Source organism: Myxocyprinus asiaticus, chromosome 17, assembly GCF_019703515.2.
Source record: "Myxocyprinus asiaticus isolate MX2 ecotype Aquarium Trade chromosome 17, UBuf_Myxa_2, whole genome shotgun sequence".
Classification (NCBI taxonomy): domain Eukaryota; kingdom Metazoa; phylum Chordata; class Actinopteri; order Cypriniformes; family Catostomidae; genus Myxocyprinus; species Myxocyprinus asiaticus.
Genome location: NC_059360.1, coordinates 8,498,269 through 8,525,610, shown reverse-complemented (window position 1 = coordinate 8,525,610; position 27,342 = coordinate 8,498,269). Strand labels below are relative to the sequence as shown.

The 27,342-nt window shown below is 39.2% G+C and overlaps 1 protein-coding gene across 3 annotated transcripts in view; it reads right to left on the bottom strand.

Annotated features, from left to right (window-relative positions):
* LOC127454898 (disheveled-associated activator of morphogenesis 2-like) overlaps window positions 1-24,967 on the bottom strand; it is a 310,968-nt gene extending 286,001 nt beyond the window's left edge. For all 3 annotated transcript variants that reach the window (XM_051722409.1, XM_051722410.1, XM_051722411.1), the window contains exon 1: window positions 24,761-24,967. The gene's annotated coding sequence lies outside the window, so the exon portion shown is untranslated. The remainder of the gene's footprint in view (window positions 1-24,760) is intronic.
* Window positions 24,968-27,342: the final 2,375 nt, after the last annotated feature.

The window sequence follows — 27,342 nt, the reverse complement described above, 5'->3', positions numbered from 1 at the left end:
ACAGAGATCAGATATATTTGGCTAGTGTTAACTGCACGAAAATGTATGCAATTAATTTGCTTTTATTAACATAACACAGCACTTTAACTTGGGTACTCGACCTTTCCCTTATAGCAGTATTTCTGCCACAGTGTTTTAGACAAACACTTTTTATCTATAATTAGGGCTGCACAATTAATCTAAATAAAATTGAAATCGTGATATGACTTTAAACCACAAAGGGCTGCGATTTAATTAAAAAATAAATAGTCAGTGCACGCTGTTCACTTCAAAGTTTAATGCCATACAAACAAAACAGAGCTGCGCAGATAGTCCAGTCATATTTATTTAGCGCCTTTCACAACACACATCGTTTCAAAGCAGCTTTACAGAAAATCATGCATTAACAGAAAATGAAACTGTAATATCTATACTGTCTTAGAGTCATCATGGTGTAGTTTGATAAAATACAATTGTGAATTGTGTTTAAAAATAAGTGATTAAATAATAATTGTTTTCAGAAACTCAGTGAGCAAGCCGATGGCGACTGTGGCAAGGAACACAAAAATCCATAAGATGTTGGTTAATGGAGAAAAATAACATTGGGAGAAACCAGGCTCACTGTGGGGGCCAGTTCCCCTCTGGCTAACATCATGAATATAATGCCAATATTACTTAATTATGTGTAGTGCAAATCATGGTTTAAAATTATTAAACTAAGTAAGTGTTAAAGAGCACCTATTATGGATTTTAAACATGCCTAATTTTGTTTTAAAGGTCTCATACAATAGGTTTACATGCATCCAAGGTCAAAAAACACTTTAATTTGCTCATAATTTAAACTGCAGCATTACCTTTTTTTCCCAGTGTCAAAAACGACTCGTTCAATGATCCGTTCTAAAGGATTCATTCTAAACTCCTTTCAGAGAGCCTACTCTGCTCTGATTGGTCAGATGTCCCAGTATGTTGTGACTGGTCTACCACAGTGTTTGTAGTGTTTGAGGGCGGGTTAAAGCGGTTCACGAGCAGCCAATGAAGACCAGAGGCGGGTTTTTTGTTGCCAAATTACGTAGGTTAGTACAGGAAGTAAGTCTGGAATTACTAACGACTCGTTTCATGTGTTCAGAATCAGTTCTTTCTTTTGGGAGTCAATAACTCCATTTGTCGTGCACTTTGATTTGTGAAACTTTGCAGACTTTTTTACATTCACAAACAGCTATATAACACGCTACATGAAAGGTAATTCTGAAAAACCATAATAGGTGCTCTTTAAGGGTCAGTGTTTAAACAAAATTTTGTAAGAACTTGAAGATTAATGGCTAATGTCTTTGAAGTTCATCCTGGATTAACTGCATAAGTTCACATAGATGCATTGCCCCTTGTTAGTTGGCTGATGAAGGGATTTGTTGGCAATTGATTGATAGTCTGTGTATTCCATTATAAGAGTGTAGTCCATCATTAGACCAAGGTGATGCAGGCAGAGATCAGTGAGGTACATCGCAGTTCAAACGGCCGGTAATTTCGGTGAGGTCTATCCTAAGTCCAAGGTTCAGGCAATGGCATATGATGTATTCCATGTCTTATGGTTGGAGTTGGCATCACTTCATCCTCTGAAGTCCATCGTAATAGACTGAAGTGATGTTTGGCTGGCACCGGCTGCATTTAGTCATCATCACTCAGAGACACATAGAAGTCCAACACGAAGCAGGAATGGAGATGGATCCAGCTGGTGCTGGTGACCTCAGGATAGGAGTCCCGAGGATGAGACAGTGATACAAATAGAATAATATTAGCATAGATGCCATTCAATTTATTGCAGAGTTATATATCATGATCAATGTTTCTGGTTTCTGGTTCTGGCAGACTAACTAAAGCAGCCTAATTGTGAGTTGAAGGATAAAATAGGTATATGCCTGGCTAAATAGATGAGTCTTTAGTCTAGACTTAAACTCAGTGAGTGTGTCTGCGTCCTGAACAGTGTTAGGGAGACTATTCCACAGTTTAGGAGCCAAATATGAAAAGGATCTACATTCTTTTATGGATTTTGATATTCTAGGAACTATTAACAGGCCAGAATAGCGAACGTGATGGAATATAGCGTGGTAGAAGGTCACTTAAGTACTGCGAAGCCAGACCATTCAAAGCTTTGTATGTAGTTAACAACATTTTTAAATTAATACAAAATTAAATTTTTACATTTAACAGGTAGCCAATGTAAAGACGATAAAATGGGGCCAATATGATCATATTTCTTGGTTCTAGTCAGCACTCTGGCTGCTGAATTTTTAACCAATTGAAGTTTACTTAATGATCTTGCTGGACATCCTCCCAGTAATGCATTACAATAATCTAGTCTTGAGGCCATGAACGCATGAATTAGTTTTTTGGCATCAGCATCAGAGAGCATGTGTCGTAATTTAGCAATATTTCTTAGGTGGAAGAATGCTGTTCTACAAACACTGGTGATTTGATTTTCAAAGGACAGATTGGTATCAAATATAATACCTTAGTTCTTCACTGTTGAAGATGATGTAACAGTACATCCATTGAGAGTCAAATTATATTTTAGCGGCTTGTTTTTAGAGGTTTTTGGTCCAATAATTAGTACCCCTGTTTTGTCGGAACTGAGTAGAAGGAAATTTCTGGCCATCCAATCTTTGATTTCATTGATACACTCTGCTAATTTGGAGAATTGTGAAATTTCATCAGGATTTGAAAAAATATCAAGTTGGGTATAGTCAGCATAACAGTGGAAATTTATTCCACGATTCCTGATAATATCTTCCAGGGGAAGCATATACAAGCAGAAAAGCAGAGGCCCTAAAACTGATCCCTGTGGCACTCCATACTTAACTTTTGTTTGGTATGACAATTCCTCATTTACATAGAAAAAGTGGTAGCGGTCTGCTAATTTGGACCTAAACCATGCTAATGCAAGTCCACAAATGCCAACATAATTCTCTAGCCTATTCAAGAGAATGTCGTGATCTATCGTGAAGAAGGCAACACTAAGATCTAAAAGCACTAGAAGTGAAATGCAGCCGCGATCAGATGATAAGAGCAAGTCATTTGTAACTTTGATAAGTGCAGTCTCTGTACTGTGATGGGGCCTAAATCCTGACCGAAATTGTTCATATATACTATTTCTCTGTAGAAATGAACATAGTTGGGAGCACACTACATTTTCTAGTATTTTCGACATAACGGGAAATTTGAAATCGGTCTATAATTAGCCAGTTCTCCAGGATCAAGTTGTGGCTTCTTAATAAGCGGTTTGATAACTACCATTTAAAATTTTCTTGGGACATGTCCTAAGGATAGTGAGGAGTTAATAATATTAAGAAGAGGTTCTGAGATTACAGGGAATACCTCTTTTAAGAGCTTAGTTGTATTGGCTCTAACATACATGTTGTGGCTTTTGATGTTTTGATAAGTTTTGTTAGCTTTTCATTACCTATGACAGCGAAGGATTGAAGTTGCACGTGAGGAAAATTATGAGACACAGTTTTCTGAGATACTGTGACAGATGATTGCATAATTCGAATTATATTTCTGATTATTTCAATTTTATCAGAACAGAAATTCATGAAGTCATTACTATTGTGCTGCAACAGAATATCTGGTTCAGTTGAGGCTTTATTCCTAACCAATTTAGCCACAGTACAGAATAGACACCTAGGATTGTTGTGGTTATTTTCTATGAGTTTGCTAAAATATGCTGACCTGGCAGCTTTTAGTGCCTGTCTGTAGCTATGGACACTATCCTTCCATGTACCAAGAAATACCTCTAATTTTGTATTCTTCCACTTCTGCTCCACTTTCCGAGCTGCTCTCTTGAGAGCATGAGTGTGATCATTGTACCATGGTGCGTTGCTTTTTTCTTTAATTTTCTTTAATCAAATGGGGGCAACACTATCAAGAGTGCTAGAGAAGACTGTATTTATATTTTCTGCTATTTCATCAAGTTCTACTAGACTTTGGGGCTTATTGGGTGTATGAGATAGCCTCTCTAATAACCTTCCAGATCTATCTTTAGTGGTCAAAAGAATAGTTCTACCGGAACGATAGCGTGGTGTAGATTGAGTAACATTTGCTGAACGCAGCATACAAGAGACAAGGTAATGATCCGAGATGTCATCACTCTGCGGAAGAATTTAGATAGTATCAACATCAACTCCATATGACAGAATTAAATCTATACATTTATAAATCTATAAATTTAGAACAAATTTAGCGAATGATAATTGCAATGAGTTGGTCCTGTCATATTTTGTCTGACTCCAAGAGAGTAGAGAATATCAATAAATGCTAATCGCAATATGACATTTTCATTATCTATGTGAATGTTGAAGTCACCAACAATTAAAGCTCTATCTACAGTAACTACAAGATCTGATAAAAAATTAGCAAATTCACCAAGGAAATCAGAATAAGGCCCGGGTGATCAATATACTGGGGGAGTAGATTAATTTAAACTAAAATATTAAAATCAAATCACTTTTATTGTCACACAACCATATACACAAGTGCAATAGTGTGTGAAATTCTTGGGTGCAGTTCCGAGCAACATAGTAGTCGTGACATTGATGAGATGTTTATTTACAATAAACATCAGATTTACACAACACAATTTAAAATCTAATATACACAATTACACACAACACAATATACAAATAATAACATACAATGTACAGTACACAGTACACACAATATAGAATACACATTATACAATAAAAATAGTATATATAGTATATATAAAATATACAGTAGGTTGTATTGTACTGTATTGACATTCAGGCTGTCGGTTGATAGTAAGTTGACAGTGTGTTGTTAAGAGAGAATATAATTTATGACAGTCCGGTGTGAGATAATAAGAGTAATAAAGTGCAGTCCTGATGTATTTGATCGTGAGAAATCAAGAGTTCAATATTCTGATTGCTTAGGGGAAGAAGCTGTCATGTAGTCAGCTGGTGCGGGTCCTGATGCTGCGATACTGCCTGCCTGATGGTAGCGGTGAGAACAGCCCATGGCTCGGGTGGCTGGAGTCTCTGATGATCCTCTGAGCTTTTTTCACACACCGCCTGGTATATATGTCCTGGAGGGAGGGAAGCTCACCTCCGATGATGTGTCTGGCAGTTCACACCACCCTTTGCAGGGCTTTGCGTTTGTGGGCGGTGCTGTTGCCGTACCAGGCGGAGATGCAGCCAGTCAGGATGCTCTCTACAGTGCAGGTGTAGAACCGTGTGAGGATGTGGTGGTTCATTCCAAACTTCCTCAGCCATCTCAGGAAGAAGAGGCGCTGATGAGCCTTCTTCACAATGGCCTCAGTGTGGACTGACCATGTGAGTTCCTCAGTGATGTGGACACCCAGGAACTTGAAGCTGCTGACTCTCTCCACTGGTGCTCCATTGATGGTGATGGGGCTGTGTTCTCTTTCTCTTCTCCTGAAGACCACCACAAGCTCTTTTGTCTTATTGACGTTGAGGGAGAGGTTGTGCTCTCTCCGCAAGGGCAGTGTTATTTCCCTCGAAACGAGCATAAAAAGTATTTAGCTCATCCGGGAGAGAGGCAGCGGTGTTCCGGTTTAAGCCAGGTTTCGATCAAACAGAGCGCATCCAAATTATGATCTGTAATAATTTCATTTACAGTTAGTGCTTTGGTAGAAAGAGATCTAATGTTTAGTAGCCCTACCTTCATATGATGTTTATCTTTAATTTTTTTTTTTTGTATTTATTGAAATGTAAGCCAAGACAGAAATTCTGCTTTCCTATAATGTGGGCCAGCGGACACACAAACACACACACACACACACACACGCACACACACAAATGTTGGTGCAGCTATCATTATGAGGACTCTCCACAGACATAATGATTTTTATACTGTACAAACTATAGATTCTATCCCCTAACCCTAACCCTCACAAAAAACTTTCTGCATTTTTACATTTTCAATGAAACATCGTTTAGTATGTTTTTTTAAGCGATTTGAATTATGGGGACACTAGAAATGTCCTCATAAACCACATTTATAGCATAATACCCTTGTAATTACCAGTTTGTAACCAAAAAAAAAAAAAAAAAAAGTCCTCGTATACCACTTAAACCTGCCCACACACACACAAACTTGTTTTTATATCATTGTGGGGACTCTCCATAGACTTCCATGCATTTTATAGATTTTACACAGATCTAATGATAATTTCTATTCCCTACCCCTACCCCTAAACCTAACCCTCACAGAAACCTTTTTGCATTTTTAAATTAAAAAAACAAACATTGTTTAATATGTTTAATAAGCCATTTCCCATATGGGGACTGCTGGCTGGGCCCCACAGGTAGGTGATTTACCATTTACCATGTGGGGACATTTGGTCCTGGCTTCTGGGCTTCTCTAAAAGGCTAAATATGTCTGCTAAATCAGAGGAAAGCATGGATCCATAAGGGATGTTGATAAACCCCCATTTCATTCATTCTCTTATAAATTAAAACCATATCCACATCTGCTTTTGAGGAGTGTGAACTTGGTTCCATAATATGTGCGAGCAGACTACTTGAAGTGTTGTTCTTTGTTCACTAAAACAGAAGGCGACAAATTGCAATAAGTCAGGCTTACGGTGCTTTTTACAATGCAGCTGTCATGTTTCTCTCCTTTAATGAAAACTTTAGAGAGCATTTTGGAGATCAAAGGTCAAGGATGAGTAGGATTTACATTCACGTTATAAAAATTAAACTTGATGCGAAAATGTACCCTCCACCATGCAAGTTCTACACCTTGCGTTTTGCTGTGTTTGGCCAATTAGCGAAGACCGAGTGATCATCCATGTAGCAGATGTGCAAAGATGTGCACTCTGTCTACAGATGGATTATGGAAATCTAATGAAGCTTAATTATTACTTGCTAATTGTGCGCACTTAGTAGTTACACTGAACATGAATAATTGATACATGCATTATACTTACTGTATGTCTGCAAAATCAATGTGTAAGCAATTAAATTAGTTGATATAAATTATATTTTTATACTCAAACAAGACAAAGATTTTAGAATTTTTTTTTTTTGCTGCAGCATCTATTCACATGCAACATGAAGGCTTCAGTCTGTATCTTCTTTTTTACTGGTTTCTCGTAACATGGTAGTGTCACGTGTTTGCAAGTGCAAGTTTATTTATATAGCACCTTATCACACACAGAAGTCATTCAAAGTGCTTTAAAGGCAATTAAAAAGATATAGAATATATAAAATAAATGGGATATATATAAAATAAATAAAAATACAAACAAATTTAATACAAGTACAGACAAGTTTTAGTCAGAATATTTAGAATAGATAAAAGTGACATAAAAACTGATTAATTAAAAGTAGTGGAAAAAAAAAAGTCTTTAACTTAGTCTTAAAAATGGCTACAGATATGGCATGTCTAAGTTCCAAGGGGAGCTGATTCCAGCTGTGGGCAGCATAATGGCTAAAAGCCATTTCACCATATTTGGTTCGAACTCTGGGCACCACTAACTGACCAGTCCCTGCAGATCTAAGAGACCTTCCAGTCTTGTACTTAGCAAACATATCTTTTATATATTTTGGGCCCAAACCATTGAGAGACTTATAAACAATAAGTAAGGCCTTAAATTAAATTCTGTATTTAACTGGAAGCCAATGCAAGAATCTAACAATTGGAGTAATGTGTTCTCTCTTCTTGGTGTTTGTCAATATTCTAGTAGCAGCATTTTGAATGAGTTGCAGATGTCTTATGGTTTTATTTACAGTAGCCCACCCTGCAAGAAATAAAAGCTTGAATAAGCTTTTCTAAATCTTTCCTGGACACAATATTTCTTATTTTAGCTACGTTTTTAAGATGCCAGAGTGATGATTTTGTTATAGCTTTAATGTGGCCACTGAAATTTAGATCCTCATCAAAGATTACACCAATATTCTTGACATGGGTGTTAGTTTTAAGTGCCCTGGACTCAAGGTAAGCACTGAGCACCAGCTCAGCTTCCTTCTTTATTACCGAAAATAATCATTTTAGTCTTAACTGGATGCAACAAAACTTACTTCCACTGAATAAAGATGTTTATGTTGGGCCTCATGTATTCAGATGGAAGACAAAGGCAGGCCTAACACAGTCATAAAACCTGACTGAGGCCCACACACAAAGTCATAAATCTTACTGATAAAAACCGTGCCAAAATCAAACAAAGGGAGTCCAAAACAGACTACAAATCCCATGAAGCCTTGCTCACTAAAGGATCGAACTCTCAACTCCTATTGGATGAGGCACACGACAGAATGCCCCTCAACCATGACGTCATCAGGAGTAGAAATACCTCTGAGATCCATCTGGGCATCGCTTTCAGCAAATTTGCTCGCTGTGTGTAAACGCAGCTCATCGTTGCTCTCAGGTGTAGCCTCGTGGCACAAGGAAGTAACATCCGACTTGAAACTGTGGCCATACAATCTCCATCTCGCTGGACGAGTTGAGATTATTCTGTGTTCCACCGAACACTCTAACGGATCCGAAGGAGACCGCCAAGCAATCTGCATTTTCATCTGTTTGCCTGCAGAAGTGAAGAGAAAAAGATTTCTCTTCCCTCTTCAATCAAGTCGACGTCGCTGATTTCTCCGGCAGCCCGCTGAGAATCAGCAGCCGTACCGCCACCGATAGAGCGAGGAAACGGCCTCTTGTCGTCACCCAAGCCTCGAGGAACTGAGTCGGAGTTAAAGGACGGATGAACACACATTCTACCTGCATCCTCATGCGATTCAAGTAAGAGGTTTACGTCTGGGCAGAGATAGAATATTACAGTGTGTTATTCTTGTGTATCAAGGTTATTGCTTATACAGTTTACGGACTGCCGAGTCTGCTCATTGCTGCTAATAATACTGAAGGTATTACTGTAATGTACTGTTATCACAAATGAGATCTGCTGTGTTGTAGTCCAACCACATTGGACTGTTGTGTATTTCCACTGTCGCGGGTGAGACTGGCACACCGAGTTTATCCATTAAAGAACCAAAGACCACGGGACAGTTTACGAGCCGTTCACCGCGTCTCTGAGTGATAAACTAACAGCTGCTTTCTCTCCCACGATCGTGAAACCGGCTTTGGTGCGCCACTTTATTCTCTCTCTTTCTCTCATACTAAACACACACACACGCGACACCTCACAAACATTCTCGCACACACTTTTGGCTAGTAGATAACTTTGTGATAAAGCTCAGCTTTGTCCCTAAGTTATCGTACAAGCGGAGACACGTGGTAAACGGGCAGACGCCATTAACCGGCTTCTCTCCGCCCACATTCGCGGCTATATTCTCTGGCCTGAAATCTCACGTGACGTACTCTCCACGAGAGTCACGTCCGCCATTTTGTGCGCGTCACTCCTTACACACACACACACACACACACACACCCGCCCATTCACACACACACACACACACACACACACACCATTCACACACCTACCTTCCTCTCGTGTGTTAAAGGCTTATTTTGGCTACCATATCTAATCATGTCACTGTTTAGTTTGTTGTTGTAAGTCGGACATTTATTGACTGCATTGTATTGATTATTAATTGATATTACTGCATAAATAAACTTTGTTATATTTCAAAGAGAAGTGTTTTGGTTTGTTTTGCATACACCTGTGTCAAATGCTGGCTGGTCAGTGCTCGGATTCAAACCTTCATTGTTTTCTTTTGAATGTTGATTTTCTTAAGAGAACAATCTAATATTGAGACTGTTATACTGTCTGGTTATTAGTCCCTGATTCCAGGGTGGTGCCCCGGCGATATTACTCCTTATTAATATTCTATTGATTTTGATAATTGATAATTATCTTTGATGATTGTTGAATTTGAAGGATCAATAAGCTAGTGTTAATTCTAATCAATGTTCCATTGATTGTAATCATTTATTATTTTTGATGATAATGAATATTCTATTGAATTTAATAATTGATAATTATCTTTGATAATTATTAATTATTGCTAATAACCAAACCCACTCCTGAACTTAGCGCACTACATTTACTGGTGCCCCATATGAGGTTTTAATGAGTTAGATTCTACTATTTAATTTAAATATTAATTAATAACCAAATAAATAATTATTAATTATTTCTGATAGTAACACTGATCTAAACAACCAGTAGAACCTACATTTACTTTCTCAAGGCACAGACATAGCAAGTCTGTAGGACCATAGTCATTTGGTGAGAGCGCTAGATATATCTGGGTGTCATCTGCATAGCTGTGATAAGCAACCCTATTATCTTGAAGAATTCGAAAAAGGGGAAGCATATACAGGTTGAATAGGAGGGGCCCAAGAACCGATCCTTGTGGGACTCCATATGTCATGTCAGTTCTTTCAGATTCATAATTACTGATACATACTCTATATCCCCTACCTTCTAAGTATGATCTGATCCGACAAGGAACGTTCCTGAGAGCCCTACCCAATTTTCTAGTCTATCTAGAAGTAATTCATGATCCACAGTATCAAATGTTGCACTAAGATCTAACAACAACAGAACTGTTATCCTCCCCAAATCATTATTCAGGCGAATGTCATTTAAAATCTTTATGAGAACAGTTTCAGTGCTATGATATGAGCGGAAACCTGACTGAAAGCTATCAAGGATCTCATTCGTCTGCAAGAAATTAATGATCTGATTAAAAAACTACTTTCTCAATAATCTTACTTGTAAAGGAAAGGCATGTAGCTGCTTAGTACTGAAGCATTCAGGTTTCTCTTTTTCAGGAGGGGCCTGACAACTGCAGTTTTTTATGATGCTGGAAAGATGCCTGAGAGAAGTGAGCCATTTACAATATGCAACAAATCCACTGCCAAAGAGCTAAAAACACTTTTTAAAAAGCTTGTAGGCAGAATATCTAATGAACAAGTAAATGGTTTAAGATGCTGCACTATTTCTTCGAGAATTGTGTTATTAATTGCAGTGACATAAAAAAATAAAAAAAAACATTCTTTTAGCAGAGGGTGATTAGATCATAGTGTCTCTGCTGGACTGAGTTGATCTAATACTTAGTCTGATGTTTAAATTTTTTTGATGGAAAAAATAAGCAAACTCATTACATTTATTAACTGACAGGAACTCATGGGGTGACTTTAGTGGGGGATTTGTTAACCTATCAACAATTGCACATAAAGCACAAATGTTATTGATTGATTCCCATTAATGATCCTAGAGAAATGGGACTGCCTAGCTCTGCACAACACAGAGCTGTAAAGATGGAGTTTCTCTTTGTAGATGTCATAGTCAATCTTAAGTTTCTTTTTCCTCCATCTTCATTCTGCCTTCCTGCATTCTCTCTTTTGATGTATTACTGTTGTGGCATTTCTACATGGTGCTTTCTTTTTGCCAGAAATTATTTTAGTCTTAACAGGTACTATTGCATCAAAGATCCTGAGTGTTTTGGAATTCAAATAATTAAGTAGATCGTCTACAGACCATACTTTTATGATAGATGAATTAGATAATGCTTCCATAAATAAAAGGTGTCTGGATGGCAATATGCAAATGGTAATTATATGTAGATGAGGTAATGCATAGTAAAAACAGGAATTGTATGCTCCATATATGGTTATTTCGGGGAGGAGACAGGGAGGGGAATAAAACGTGCATCTGTGCACAATCTTCCACTAACTGAGATTTATAAAGGTAAGTTTGTGCAGGTTCTGGCATATGCATGGTTTTATAAATAATAACACACCTTTCCTCAAGAAGCCTCATGATTTGAGGCATGATTCATGTCTGTAGCACAAACAGGATGAGTGTAGGATGAGTTGTGTGTAGGATGAGATTTAAAATTTGGCTTAGGGGTTTAGAATTACCTAAACGTACCTTAGCAAGCACCACTAAATATCTTTAATTATTGTGTGATCAATCAAATACACTCTTGGTTAAAAGAAACAATTATGCTTCAGGCATCTTTGCATGATAACCTGTGAAGTCACAACAAATTTAGAGGTGAAAAGTTGCCAACTAAAACAGCTGGTGTAAATTAGTAAACTTGAATTAGTCATTCCCTCAAGGCTTCCACTCATATCCTATCTTCAGCTTTCTGTGCTCCAGGTTTCCCAGAAGTACCTGCCCTTAAAATACCTACAATGAACAAGATGTTTATACAGTCAGCTCAGCAGGAACAGTTGAATGGTGGAAATGTTAACAGGATATACGGGCATCAGCTGGAGTTCAGGACACTTTCAAGCTCGTAGTACTATTGACCCTCTTTTGCCCAAGAAAACATTAACATTGCTGAGAGTCCCACAAATAGACCCACTGACTGTTATGAACGCGACACTATATATACCCAGTCACTGGCGAGTTGATAGAGGTTTGACATTCTGTAAGAACATATTAAAAGACAAAATTCTTACATGTCACTGGGGCTGAGAGAGAAACCTGATCGCCCACAGGGCCCTCCATCAAATCCTGGTAAATCTTGTAATGTGGACTACGGGATGTAAAAAGCGGCAGCACTGTACTCTTACACAAGAGAACAGAGCAGCATTGATGGCAAATGCCAAGTAGATTGCCAAGTAGCTTGTCATCTTTGCAAAAAAAACTGTGTCATGTCCCAATGCAACTATCTCAAAGATGTTGTTTAATTTACACCGACATCACCGTGCAAATCAGAGGGAAACTGACACAAAAAATACTTGGCAAAAACACAGCAGCAGCAAGTTAGCCTCTCTGCGCCATAACAGACAGCCTCTCCCAGCCGACACTGAGGGTGTTTAACATGCACAGCAATATGCTGATAACTATAAAAAACCAGCTTATTAAAAAAAAAAAAAAAAAAAAAGAAACCAACGTTTACATAAGTCTTACATAAGTGTAGGGCTTTACTGGTTGTTTAGATCAGTGTTACTATCAGAAATAATTGATAATTTTTTCTTTAGTTATTAATTCATATTTAAATTAATTAATTGGATCTAACTCATTAAAACCTCATATGGGGCTCCAGTAAATGTAGTGCGCTACGTTTAGGAGCGGGTTTGGTTATTAGCAATAATTAATAATTATCAAAGATAATCACTAATCATTAACATCAATGAAACATTAATTAAAATTAACACTAGCTTATTGATCATTCAAATTCAACAATCATCAAAGATAATTATCAATTGTCAAAAATCAATAGAATATTAACAAGGATTAATACTGACGGAGCACCACCCTGGAATCAGGGACTAATAACCAGATGGTATAACAGTCTCAATATTAGATTGTTTTCTTAGGAAAATCGACATCCGAAGAATAATGATTTTTGGGGAAAAAAAACAATGAATGAAGGCTTGAATCTGAGCACTGACATCCCGTCAGCATGACACACGTGTATGCAAAACAAACCAAAACACTTCTCTTTGTAATATAAACAAAGTTTATTTATGCAGTAATATCAATTAATAATTAATACAATGCAGTCAATAAACTTCCGACTTACAACTACAAACTAAACAGTGATATGATTAGATATGGAAAACAAAATAATCCCATAACACGAGGGTGTGAGTGTGTGTGTGTGTGTGTGTGTAAGGAGGGACGCGCACAAAATGGCGGACATGACTGTTGTGGAGAGTATGTCACGCGAGACTTCCGGCCAGAGAATAAGGCCGCGAATGTGGGCGGAGAGAATCCAGTCACTTAGAAAGCTGAGCTTTATCACGAAGCTATCTACTAGCCAAAAATGTGTGCAAGAATGTTTGTGAGGGGTCGTGTGCATGTTAGTACGAGAGAGAGAGAGAGAGAATTAAGTGACAGCCCCAAAGCCGATATCGCGATCGTGGGAGAGAAAGCAGCTGTTAGTTTATCACTCAGAGATGCGGTGGATGGCTCATAAACCGTCCCGCGGTCTTTGATTCTTTAATGGATAAACTCAGTTTGCCGGTCTCACCCGCGATGGCAGAAATGCAAAACAGTCCAATGTGGTTGGACTACAACACAGCAAATCAAATTTGTGATAATTAATACCCTGAGTATTAATAATGAGCGGACATGGCGGTCCGTAAACTGTACAAGCAATAACCTTGATACACAAGAATAACACACTGTAATATTCTATCTCTGCCCAGACGTAAACCTCTTACTTGAATCGCATGAGGACATAGAATGTGTGTTCATCCGTCCTTTAACTCAGACTCTGTTCCTCGAGGCTCGGGTGATGACGGGAGGCCATTTCCTCACTCTGTCGGCGGGCAGTACGGCTGCTGATTCTCGGCGGGCTGACGTTGGGTGGAACACAGAGTAATCTCAACTCGTCCAGCGAGATGGAGATTGTATGGCCACAGTTTCAAGTCGGACGTTACTTCCTTGTGTCACGAGGCTGCACCTGAGAGCAGCGATGAGCTGCGTTTACACAGGGCGAGCAAAGTTGCTGGAAGCAAATCCTGGAAGCATTTCAGAGGTATTTCTGCTCCTAATGATGTCATGGTTGAGGGACGTTCTGTTGTGTGCCTCATCCAATAGGAGTTGAGAGTTCGATCCTTTAGTGAGCAAGGCTTCATGGGATTTGTAGTCTGTTTTGGACTCCCTTTGTTTGATTTTGGCACGGTTTTTATCAGTAAGATTTATGACTTATGTGGGGGCCTGAGTTAGGTTTTACGACTGTGTTAGGCCTGCCTTTGTCTTCTGTCTGAATACATGAGGCCCAACATAAGTATTCTCTGCTTTTTACATCAAAACATCAACAAGCATGATCAAAACACTACATTAATAATACAGTAAGCCAGTAAAGGTGTTTACATGCAACATGAAAATGAGATAATAGGCAAAAGTTGTGCTGATCAGTTTTTGCTGAACTACTAAATAATATTGGCATATGTAAATTTACCGTAAAGCCAGAGGAGGATGGGCTACCCACGCTGAATCTGTTTCCTCTCAATGTTTTTTCTCTCCACTAATTAACACTGAATGGAGATTTTCCATGCCACAGTCACCTTTGACTTGTTCATGGGGGCTTAAAGACATTAAGGTATGATTTTCAATAAAGCTGCTTTGAAACGATGTATAGGGGTTATGTTTGTTTCATATAAATAGAATGAGATCCACAAATAAATGTAAGGAGTTCTGCAAAAATGAAATTAATTCACAAATAAATAAAATGAGATCCACAAATAAATGTTAGGTGTTTCACAAAAATAAAGTGAATTCACAAATATATAATATAATGCCTTTAAAATAAATATTACCATATTGAACAAAATGTGCTTTATTAAATACATTAACATAAATAATGTGTAAGCATAAAGGTTTTGACAACACAAACATATATTTCCCATCATGTAGCCAGGAGTTTCAGTCTAGAAACATAGTTAAGATTAAAACAGCAGATTCTGATAACTGATCCCTGGAACACCAAACAACACACCTACACTATATTGCCAAAAGTATTCGCTCACCCATCCAAATAATTGAATTCAGGTGTTCCAATCACTTCCATGGCCACAGGTGTATAAAATGAAGCACCTAGGCATGCAGACTGCTTCTACAAACATTTGTGAAAGAATGGGCCGCTCTCAGGAGCTCAGTGAATTCCAGCGTGGTACTGTGATAGGATGCCACCTGTGCAACAAGTCCAGTCGTGAAATTTCCTCACTACTAAATATTCCACAGTCAACTGTCAGTGGTATTATAACAAAGTGGAAGTGATTGGGAATGACAGCAACTCAGCCACGAAGTTGTAGGCCTCGTAAAATGACAGAGCGGGGTCAGCGGATGCTGAGGCGCATAGTGCGCAGAGGTCGCCAACTTTCTGCAGAGTCAATCGCTACAGACCTCCAAAGTTCATGTGGCCTTCAGATTAGCTCAAGAACAGTGCGTAGAGAGCTTCATGGAATGGGTTTCCATGGCCGAGCAGCTGCATCCAAGCCATACATCACCAAGTGCAATGCAAAGCGTCGGATGCAGTGGTGTAAATCACGCCACCACTGGACTCTAGAGCAGTGGAGACGCGTTCTCTGGAGTGACGAATCACGCTTCTCCATCTGGCAATCTGATGGACGAGTCTGGGTTTGGAGGTTGCCAGGAGAACGATACTTGTCTGACTGCATTGTGCCAAATGTGAAGTTTGGTGGAGGGGGGATTATGGTGTGGGGTTGTTTTTCAGGAGCTGGGCTTGGCCCCTTAGTTCCAGTGAAAGGAACTCTGAATGCTTCAGCATACCAAGAGATTTTGGACAATTCCATGCTCCCAACTTTGTGGGAACAGTTTGGGGATGGCCCCTTCCTGTTCCAACATGACTGCGCACCAGTGCACAAAGCAAGGTCCATAAAGACATGGATGAGCGAGTTTGGTGTGGAAGAACTTGACTGGCCTGCACAGAGTCCTGACCTCAACCCGATAGAGCACCTTTGGGATGAATTAGAGCGAAGACTGCGAGCCAGGCCTTCTCGTCCAACATCAGTGTCTGACCTCACAAATGCGCTTCTGGAAGAATGGTCAAAAATTCCCATAAACACACTCCTAAACCTTGTGGAAAGCCTTCCCAGAAGAGTTGAAGCTGTTATAGCTGCAAAGGGTGGGCTGATGTCATATTAACCCTATGGATTAAGAATGGGATGTCACTTAAGTTCATATGCGTCTAAAGGCAGATGAGTGAATACTTTTGGCAATATAGTGTAGCTAGAAAGCTAATTATCAGGACTTTCACAATATAAATGAGCTGTTTGCAACTTTAAACATTTAACATATTTAGAAATGAGAGAAATGTATACAAACCTTAAGTCGCAGTGTGATTTATTCCACTGATTGCGTCTGCTTCTTTTAAAGTTTTGAAGTTCTTTACTTGTCAAGAGACCATGTTGAAAAGAGAGCTTGATCCTGCCCTGATTCTAAAACAAAACACGATTGGTTGAAGCTAGAACATGCTAGGATCGGTCAGAGTATCCTAGAGGCTGCAGATTACAGGCTGTAATCTGATTGGCTTGAGTAGACAGTGGGTGGAGTCCACCTATTAGTGGATGTGTGTGAACATCTTGCAGCTAGAAATGTTTCAGAATCCACAAATGTGTGCTACAATCCACAAATAAATGCACATGATTCACAAATGAATGCTGGGCAGTGTTGTGTTTGTGAGTTAAAACATTTATTTGTAACTCATTTTAGTTATTTGTGAATTCATTTTATTTTTGTGAAACGCCTAACATTTATTAGTGGATCTCATAAAATTTATTTGTGAACCAACTTTTTATTTGTAAATCTCTTTCCATTTGTATGTTAATATGAAACAAATATAACCCCATAGATGTGCACTCTGAAAAGTGCTATACCAATAAAAATGACTTGAATGTAGGCAAATATCACTCAAGAAGAGTTTTTTGTCTTGACAATCTGTTGAACAACAACACTGCATTTCTCAAATTACTTTATAATAGAGCTCTTAATACAGAGCTTTTTGTTGCCAATGTCAGACACTCAAGCCCCAAATGATTTTGGACCAGCCCCAAATGATTTTGGCTGGAATTATAGGTTTTTGAGTGGAACTGAAGCTGGAGTTACATATGTGTTGGTTATTGCAGTGGCTTTCCTGCAAATTAAATGTTATTCATCTGCTGTTTGGCGCTTTATACAAGCTAAATATGCTTCCTCATCTGAGACACCCGCTATTCAAGCCTGGTTTTCGCGAGTGTTGCACGAGCCATCACAAAACCACTCCTGTGAAGCTGCAGTCGCCTGGCACCGCAGCGCTCCAAGACCTTGATGCGCACTACAGTTGCACTCTTCTCCAAACAAAAACCAGGCTTGAGGCGTCCTGCTCTATCCTTCTGTCTCTGGAGCACGCATGTCGTCTGGGCATCCCTCGAAATCTTGTTGCTTACCAAAAACCTATTGTGACCCATTTGAATTCTACTCAGAATTGTCTAGTTTAAAACACGATGGAGGAAATCAAACATCTCAAATGGCTAAACAGCACTGACGAGGTAAAAACTAAAGAGTAATCACAGTAATAAGGAGCCATCCATGGTCTTATCTGTGCACTGTTAATATAACTGCAATAAAAGGGCTTTAAAGTCTGGACCTCAAAGATGTATGGAAAAATTATGGACAACATTTTCCTCCTGTATGATGTATGTTTTTTTTATGAATGATGTTTAATTAATTAAATGGTTTGACTTCAAATATTCCCAAAGATTACTTAAATCACTAAGAGCCTAATGAAAGGAAAACAATATCTTCAGCTAGTGAGGTCATGTAAATACTTTAAGTCTAGAGATGTATTGTATCCCATATTTACATTCAAGCTACACAAAATGTAGAAATGCTTCTCCCAAACTCATTAAAATCACATGTTTTGACACTGTTCTTTTAAAACAATTCACAAGGGGGACCATGCCCTGGACCCCCCTACTAAATAAGGGAACATTATTTTACTTCATAGGTAGGGTGGCCAGATGTCCCATTTTTCCTGGGACTGTCCCGTATTTAAGCACTTTTTCTAGTGTCCCGACTTATTCTGAAAAAATTGTGTTTTGTCCCATATTTCCCCTCTCCTAAAATTTCTCTATCGCCTAAGCGGCTTTTTCAGTCACATGAGTATTCTAATCAAAGGTAGCCAAGGATACGGCTTGTAAAACCAATAAAATCACACCGTGTTTTTTGAAGTACACGATTGAATTAAACTATCCAATCACAATCCCCTATCAATAGATGTCCAGTTAGTGAACTGATTGAAGAGTCAGTTTGAAAGAGAAATAAGGATCTTCAAAAAGAGTTTACATTTCTAAAAAAGGAGTCAAAGACAGAGCCTAGTACAGTAAGGTGTGAGATTTGTGGAGCTTGCTTTTCCATCGCCCATGGAGGCCACACCGACATCGCACAGCATGTTCATACAAAAAATCATGTGGATGCTACCAAAAGTAAGTGTTCCACACCAAGTGTTAGTGATTTGTTTTTTTTTTGTTTTTTTTGTGAAGCAAAGTTCTGAATCTGACAAGGTGCACGCAAGTGAAGGACTTTTTGCTTATCATTCTGTTGTGCACGACCATAGTTTTCGGTCAGCTGACTGCACTGCGAAATTGATCCGAATTTTGATTCTGCCCACACCAAATCTGAAGCTATCATATGCAACATACTCGCTTTTGTGCACAGGACTATCAGAAATGACTGCAGCATGGCAACACACATTTCCTCTCTCTTGGTCCAGCACTTGAAAGAATACTATACATTTTCAATGGTCTGAGTGTATACTTTCTTTCTCAAGAAAAATGTCCAAAGTTTCTAAGAGACATTTTCAGCAATCCTTCACATTCAGGCAAACAGAAACTTTTAACCGTGCACTGGAGATAGTACAGCAATACCACATATCAGCCACAGAAGTGGCTTTGCACATTCATTACCTGAGAAAAGTCTTGAGGAATCATTCATACCCTCTGACCTTAAAAAGCAATTGGATGCCCTGGTTGAAGCTGGTGAAATGCGAGTGGATAATCTTTTTTGTGCAGTGAGAAACTTTTATTCAGCATCAGTGGATTACCTCCAAAATTGGAGCCACTCATTGGAGAACACAGAAAAACTTGAGTGGGCCCTACTAAGAGACATCCCAGATTGGAAAGACATTCAGAGCAGCCTGGAACACTACTGCTGGGAGGGGGCTGTCCCGTTTTCCACAAGCAGGAATCTGGTCACCTTATTCATAGGTGATTCATGAAAGACTAGAATTCTAGAAATGCCCCTCCTATGTGTAAAACAATATATAATGTACATAGTTTTTATTTCTATGCATTTAAAGCTTGGATACTAGCCCCTGATGGACACTGTGTCATTTAAGATTTAAAATACTTTTCATTTGTGTTGAATCCTTAAGTAAGTTTAAGTGAAACATTTTTGGGCACTCTTTTTTTCCAAGCATCGTATCATGAGGCTACTGCATCATATCATATTGAGAAGTCTGTGTATTGTTGCATACCTAGTGTGGACTGTATAGACCATAGTGCATAGTGTATAGTGCATAAACCAGGCCAGCCTTTGCTCTGGAAATGGAACTAAAACATTGTCTCAACAGCTGATCACCAATTGCATATACAGCCAAGGGTGCTAACACTTACAGCAACCAAACACTTTGTGTATTGGCATGTGAACCAAACATGTCTCCTGTTGACTTGCCTAAAGTAGTGACAGTTTGAAACAGACCAGCTCTGACATTTGATTGTGAAGTATTTCCTCTACTTGCTCCTGTTGTCTGAGACCTTGTAATTGAGAATTTTATAACTTGGGTCTTCTGGCACTGTCCAGCACTCAACTAACAGAGCTCTAACTATCTCAGCAAGGTGAAAGGTGAACAGCTGCATAAAGGACACAGGTCCTTAAGATCATGGACATTCCTGGAATGTGGATGTCAGACCTTTAATACTATCATGCTATATGGGATGAAAACTTTTAAAATAGCTTTGCCAGCAATATCTCTAGAAATAGCCTATTTATCAGTTAAACCAGAATATAATTTCAAATGTGGCACTCAGTAACATTAACAAACCATGATCAGAATCTATTGGTCAATTTTACTGTTACATGGGTGGTGTGGTGTAAAGATTACAGCTCAGCATTGGTAACTGGAGTTGGTTCAATCCCTGCAAGGAGTAAGCCATAAGCCATCACCATGGTTCCCTTGAGCAAGGTAGTTATGCCCAGGTGTTTACAGCAGGATTGATCCAGTAATAACTTCATGGCATAGCCATTCTGTGGTGACATTGTGTAAAAATTACCCAAATGCCATCTGCCCTAGTTGTGTGCCGATAACTAAATAAATGAATCCTTTGAATAAAGATTCTATTTATATAATTAGGAGTGCTGTTTTGGACAACATAGTGCAAAGACAGGTAAATATGCATAAAAATTATCAGTTCAAAAACTTAACTGCTTTAACATGTAAAGTAGTTAAACTCATATAATAGCTAATATCAAATATTGGCAACATTGTAGTGTTTTGTTTGTTTTGTTTACAATTCTTATGTTTTTTTGTCTTGGATGTTGGCTGCCTTATTGTCTATGACAGACAAACACTTTTGGACATCGGTTCTGCAGTTACACACCATAAACCGGACTTCAAATTCCTCAATGCTGACCCGCTGTTTACAAACACACCAGCGGAGCCCTTTGTCTGGGCAACCCGGCCACGAAAACACAAAAGGAAAAGGGGAAACAGAGCCGGCGTTCTTATCAGAGTAAGACGTCATGCAAATCGACCCCTGCTACCCAATATTCTACTGGCAAATGTTCAGTCTCTGGACAACAAGCTCTGCGAGCTGAGAGCGCAAATCTCTTTCCAACAAGAGACGAGGGACTGCTGCATTTTCTGCCTTACGGAAACTTGGATGTCTGCTGAGATTCCAGATTCAGCCATTGAACCCGCAGGGTTCTCCGTGCACCGAGCGGACAGAGCGAAAGACCTCTCAGGTAAAATTAGAGGTGGTGGTGTATGTTTTATGATCAACAAATCCTGGTGTGATCAGAAGAACATAAATTCTATCAAGTCTTTCTGCTCTCCTGATCTGGAATTTCTCATGCTTCTGTGTCGACCATTCTGGCTACCGAGGGAATTCACAGCGGTCATTATCACTGCTGTGTACATCCCTCCACAAGCTGACACAGATCGGGCACTCAAGGAACTGTATGGGATTATAAGCAAGCAGGAAACCACGCACCCTGAGGCCGCGTTCATTGTGACCGGGGACTTTAATAAAGCCAGTTTCAAATCAGTCACACCAAAATACCACCAACACATTAGTTTTAACACACGAGGGGACTGGGTTTTGGACCACTGCTACTCTCCCTTCCGGGATGGCTACAAATCCCTCCCCCACCCACCATTTAGCAAATCGGACCACTCTTCCATTCTGCTTCTGCCCGCTTACAGGCAGAAACTGAAACAGGAAGCACCCACCCTCAGAACGATCCAGTGTTGGTCGGACCAGTCAGACTCTATGCTACAAGACTGTTTTGATCACACGGACTGGGAGATGTTCCGGTCTGCCTCTGATGATGACATCGAGCTTTACACTGATAGCGTAACGTGTTTTATCAGAAGGTGCATAGAGGAAGTCTTTCCGACCAGAACAATACAGATCTACCCGAACCAGAAACCTTGGATTAATAGTGATGTTCGCGCGGCACTTGATGTGCGGACCTCCGCTTTTAATTCCAGGAACGCGGAGGAGCATAAACAAGCCAGTTATGCCCTCCGAAAAACAGCAAAACATCAGTACAGGAACAAGACTGAAGGACAGTTCAACACCACCAACTCTAGAAGCATGTGGCAGGGAATTAATATCATCACGGACTTTAAAGGGAACAAAAACTCCGCCGTGAACACCGCTGCCTCTCTCCCGGATGAGCTTAATACTTTTTATGCTCGTTTCGAGGGAAATTACACCGCCCTCGTGGAGAGAGCTCTCACGGCCGAAGCTACAGAGGTTAGTTCACTCTCCGTCTCTGTAGCGGATGTAACCTGATCCTTCCGATGGGAGAATATAGAGAACGCAGTCCTATCACCATCAATGGAGCAACAGTGGAGAGAGTCAGCAGCTTCACGTTCCTGGGTGTCCATATCACTGAGGAACTCACATGGTCCATCCACACTGAAGCCGTTGTGAAGAAGGATCATCAGCGCCTCTTCTTCCTGAGACGGCTGAGGAAGTTTGGAATGAACCGCCACATCCTCACACGGTTCTACACCAGCACTGTAGAGAGCATCCTGACTGGCTGCATCTCCGCCTGGTACGGCAATAGCACCGCCCACAACCGCAAAGCACTACAAAGGGTGGTGCAAACTGCCAGACACATCATCGGACGTGAGCTTCCCTCCCTCCAGGACATATATACCAGGCGGTGTGTGAATAAAGCTCGGAGAATCATCAGAGACTCCAGCCACCCGGGCCATGGGCTGTTCTCACTGCTACCATCAGGCAGGTGGTATCACAGCATCAGGACCCGCACCAGCCGACTTCATGATAGCTTTTTCCCCAAGCAATCAGACTTTTGAACTCTTGATCTCCCACGATCAAAATACATCAGCACTGCACTTTATTACTCTTACTCTTATATCTCACACTGGACTGTCATAAATTATATTATTATTATATTATATTCTCTCTTAACAACACACTTGTAACTTACTATCAACCGACAGCCTGAATGTCAATACAGTACAATACAATCTACTGTACATTTTATATATACTATATATACTTTTCTATTGTATAATGTGTATTCTATATTGTGTGTAATGTATACTGTACATTGTATGTTATTATTTGTATATTGTGTTATGTGTAATTATGTGTATATTAGATTTTAAATTGTGTTGTAAATCTGATGTTTATTGTAAATTGGTTTATGTCTCATCACTGTCACGACTACTATGTTGCTCGGAACTGCACCCAAGAATTTCACAGACTATTGCACTTGTGTATATGGTTGTGTGACAATAAAAGTGATTTGATTTGGTGGTGAAAGCTGTAGTATCAGAAATCCCAAAATGATCATTCTAGCTTTATGCTAGCTCTCTCTGTGTAATCCAGTATGAGCACTGAAGCTTATGCATCAATATTAAATGAGGCAGAAGAAGAACATGCGTAGGAGGCGTTGGCTGTGACTTTGTGTGCATGTGGTTAGCCATACACGCTTTGCCAGGTAAGGCTGTTTACATGGTAGGAGAACAATGGAGAGGTTGTAAAGCATAGCCGAGGTCAGTGCTTCCAGGGAACAAACAACGATGAGCAGTGAGAGCATCCATGACACCTTAGAAATGACACTAGAATGATAAGCTGCATCGTACGGCTTATTTGATTTCAAAGTTGTGATGTGTGCTCTCAGCTTTCTTTAACATGTGGCTTAAAGATTTATGACATACAAAATGCCCTTAGCAGGGAACAGAAGTGTAAAGCTGCTGTGAGCAGTGTCCAGCTAAGTGGAAATAAAAACGATATTGAAAGTTAGTATGTGCTTACACTGAGTCTCCTTCAGTTGTCTTAAGTATGCTAGTTTCTGAGCAGTGTCATATTCTTCCTTGGGAAAGGAGGTCAGCATCTGTCATTAGGAACTTTAATTTTGCTCAGTGATGTGTCTCACGGGAGATGATCAGATGCTGTGGACTTATGGACCATAAGGAGGGCTTAAATCATTTGGAGAGCAATAATGTACAGTGCCTGCCATCATTCTAAATTAAACTCACTCACATAGTAATATCCATCCCACACATAATTCTCAACATTCCACCCTTCCCGAACCAAAAACATATCCCAGAATTCCCCTCAGGGACAGATATGTCAGTCATGGTGCTTTAAAAGACACCAGATACAGCTCAGTGCCATTAAACAACTTCTGTAATACAAATCCATATGTAAAATGCCTTTGATGCACTTAAGATGAGCATTAGATCTTGCATGAGTCATTAGCCATTAAATGCACCACCATCAGATAAACTAGAACTCACTACTTCAAGCAGACACTGAACCAAATGTTAGGAAAAATCCACTTCTGCTTACTGCTCCACACTCTTCTGATTATAATGTACAATATAAATGAGGAAATGTCTTAAACACAATCCATGTGCTGCATGACAATGTGTTGACTGTCTCTGACAACCACTGTCATATTTATAGGCAACCCCAGGGAAGCTCTCAAAATGTATATTTCAAAAGAAAAAAAAAAAAAGTGCAACCCTAATACTACCAGTGAAACATTGTTGATTAAAAGTCTGTATGCTGTTTCCAATAACAAGCATCAACAGATTGATCAGATGGAACGATGTTAAGTACTCACCCAGTTCTGACAGCAGCCCTTTCAGATATCTCATCCTTACCCTATTCACTGTCAACAAGAATTTTTCCAAGTTCCCTTTTCTTTTGAGCATCCAAGTACCCTTAAACTCACTTCTCTTTTTTATTCAGAGCTGAGTTGGTGAGTATATCAGAGCAAAACAATTCTTCAACTAAGAGCTTTCTGAGTGCCACTGAGTCGGAGCTTGGATTTCAGCTGACTCTGCTAGAATGAAAGTTCTTGACATTGCTCCCTCCCTCTCTCACATCACACTCCTCTCTCTCTCTCACTCATAGGTCTGGGGTCTATAGCCACTTCAATTGGCCAAGAACTGCCTGTTTAGACTGGAAAAACCATCTACCTGACATGTAAAGTGAACAATCACAGTCAGTTTTGGCATTACGGTGTGTTTAGGGGCGGGGTTATCGGAGATGAATCATATAAAAAACATAACTACACACAGACATAGCAAAGTACATGATCATTATCTGAACATGTTGGGTTCACCTTGTTACAGTTCAAATATATACACGGATCAGCCACAACATTAAAACCACCTGCCTAATATTGTGCAGGTTCCTCTCGTGCTGCCAAAACAGCACCAACCCGCATCTCAGAATAGCATTCTGAGATTATATTCTTCTCACCACAATTGTACAGAGCTGTTATTTGAGTTACCGTAGACTTTGTCAGTTCGAACCAGTCTGGCCATTCTCTGTTGACCTCTCTCATCAACAAGGCATTTCCGTCCACAGAACTGCCACTCACTGGATGTTTTTTGTTTTTGGCACCATTCAGAGTAAATTCTAGAGACTGTTGTGCCTGAAAATCCCAGGAGATCAGCAGTTACAGAAATACTCAAACCAGCCCATCTGGCACCAACAATCATTTCATGGTCCAAATCACTTAGATAAATTTTTTTTTCCCCATTCTGATGGTTGATGTGAACATTAACTGAAGCTCCTGACTCGTATCTGCATGATTTTATGCACTGCACTGCTGCCACACGATTGACTGATTAGATAATCACATGGATGATTGTTGGTGCTAGATGGGCTGGTCATCTATTTTACCTCGGTACATTTTTCATATTCAAAAATAAATGTTTTTGATTTGAATATTTGATGCTATGTACAACTGAATAAAAAAATAAGTGGTTGATAACTCCTTTGAGTGTCTGCATGCATGTATAATTTAGTTTAGACAGTTGGATGGATTCTTTAGTGTCCACAAATACTACAAAAGTGTGACGAAATGGCGCTACCTGAAGCTGCGCAGCGCATTTGCCTTGCAGAGCAGAGTAAAAGCAGGATGGTTTCACTAATCTGATGAACCTGCACTGGGCTTGCAGCGTGCTGTCCCGAGGTTAACACAGTGTGAGTTGCGTGCGACCCATTTGAATTTGACACAGAATTCTCTGTTATAAATCCATCTGATATAAGACACTTAAAGGCTCTGTGCTGAAGCTATAGGTGAAACCAGATTAAACAGCCGGTCATATTAAACAGCAGTGACGAGGTAAACAGGAAAACATTGTTCCATTCACAACAATAATTGCAGGCTTTTCATTCCACAAATCAGCACCCTTATAGAAATATAACCGACAGTTACTGTAGTAACATTAACTGTAGCAGTAATTATGGTATTTTGCCAGAAATAGTGTATATATTTGTTATAAATGTTAATATTATTAGCCTACAAAAATATTAAATATTGTATATTAGGGCAATAAAAGTCACTTTTATGGAGGTTGTTTTTATTATTTCTACATGTGTATAGGATATTGTTTTTTGTTACAAATTCCATATATTTTTTTTTTTTTTTTTTTTTCATAATTACATCTAACCATGGTGATTTTTTTTTTTTTTTTTTTTTTTTTATTAATACCATAGTTAAACTCTGGATACTATCCACAAACAATGATAAATTGTCATAAAGCTTTAAAGCGTGGACAATCATGAATTAGGTATGAAGTTATGACATTTTCTCCTTTATATGTTATGTTTAGTTCTAATGAACTTTAATTGAAAAAGGTGAATTAAAGGTAGCTACGCTCAGTAACTTTTTGCTCATGTCATCTTGGACTTACAGAGACACCTAGTGTTATGGATGCAGCATCATTCAAAATCAACAGTTTTCAGTTACAGATGCCATTTTAGAAATTCACTATTCACAATTAGCCATTATTAATTTAATCCAAGAGTGAAAGTGTCCAATAACATGATGGTTACTGAGATTAAACGAGTACTATTCAGCTGGTCATGTGATTCTAAAATGGCAGCCCCCATGAGGGCGCCCCTGCCCCATGTAGAATAAAACAGCTTTTATAAGGTTTCTTACTACAGTCTAGAGACTACAGTCCTCATCTCATGTGAGTGGTCACGTTTTATACATATGTTTCAAAATTATTATTCATTTCTAAGTTAAACTTTTTTTAAAGGGGAAAAAATTACTGAGTACACCTTTAAATAATTAAGAGTCTGGCAAAAGGGAAACAATTGATTGTTTTGGATAATATTAATATGTAACGGAGTTAACATAGCCCTAGATAAATTAGTTGTTAATGAACTTTTTCTGTTTTTCTG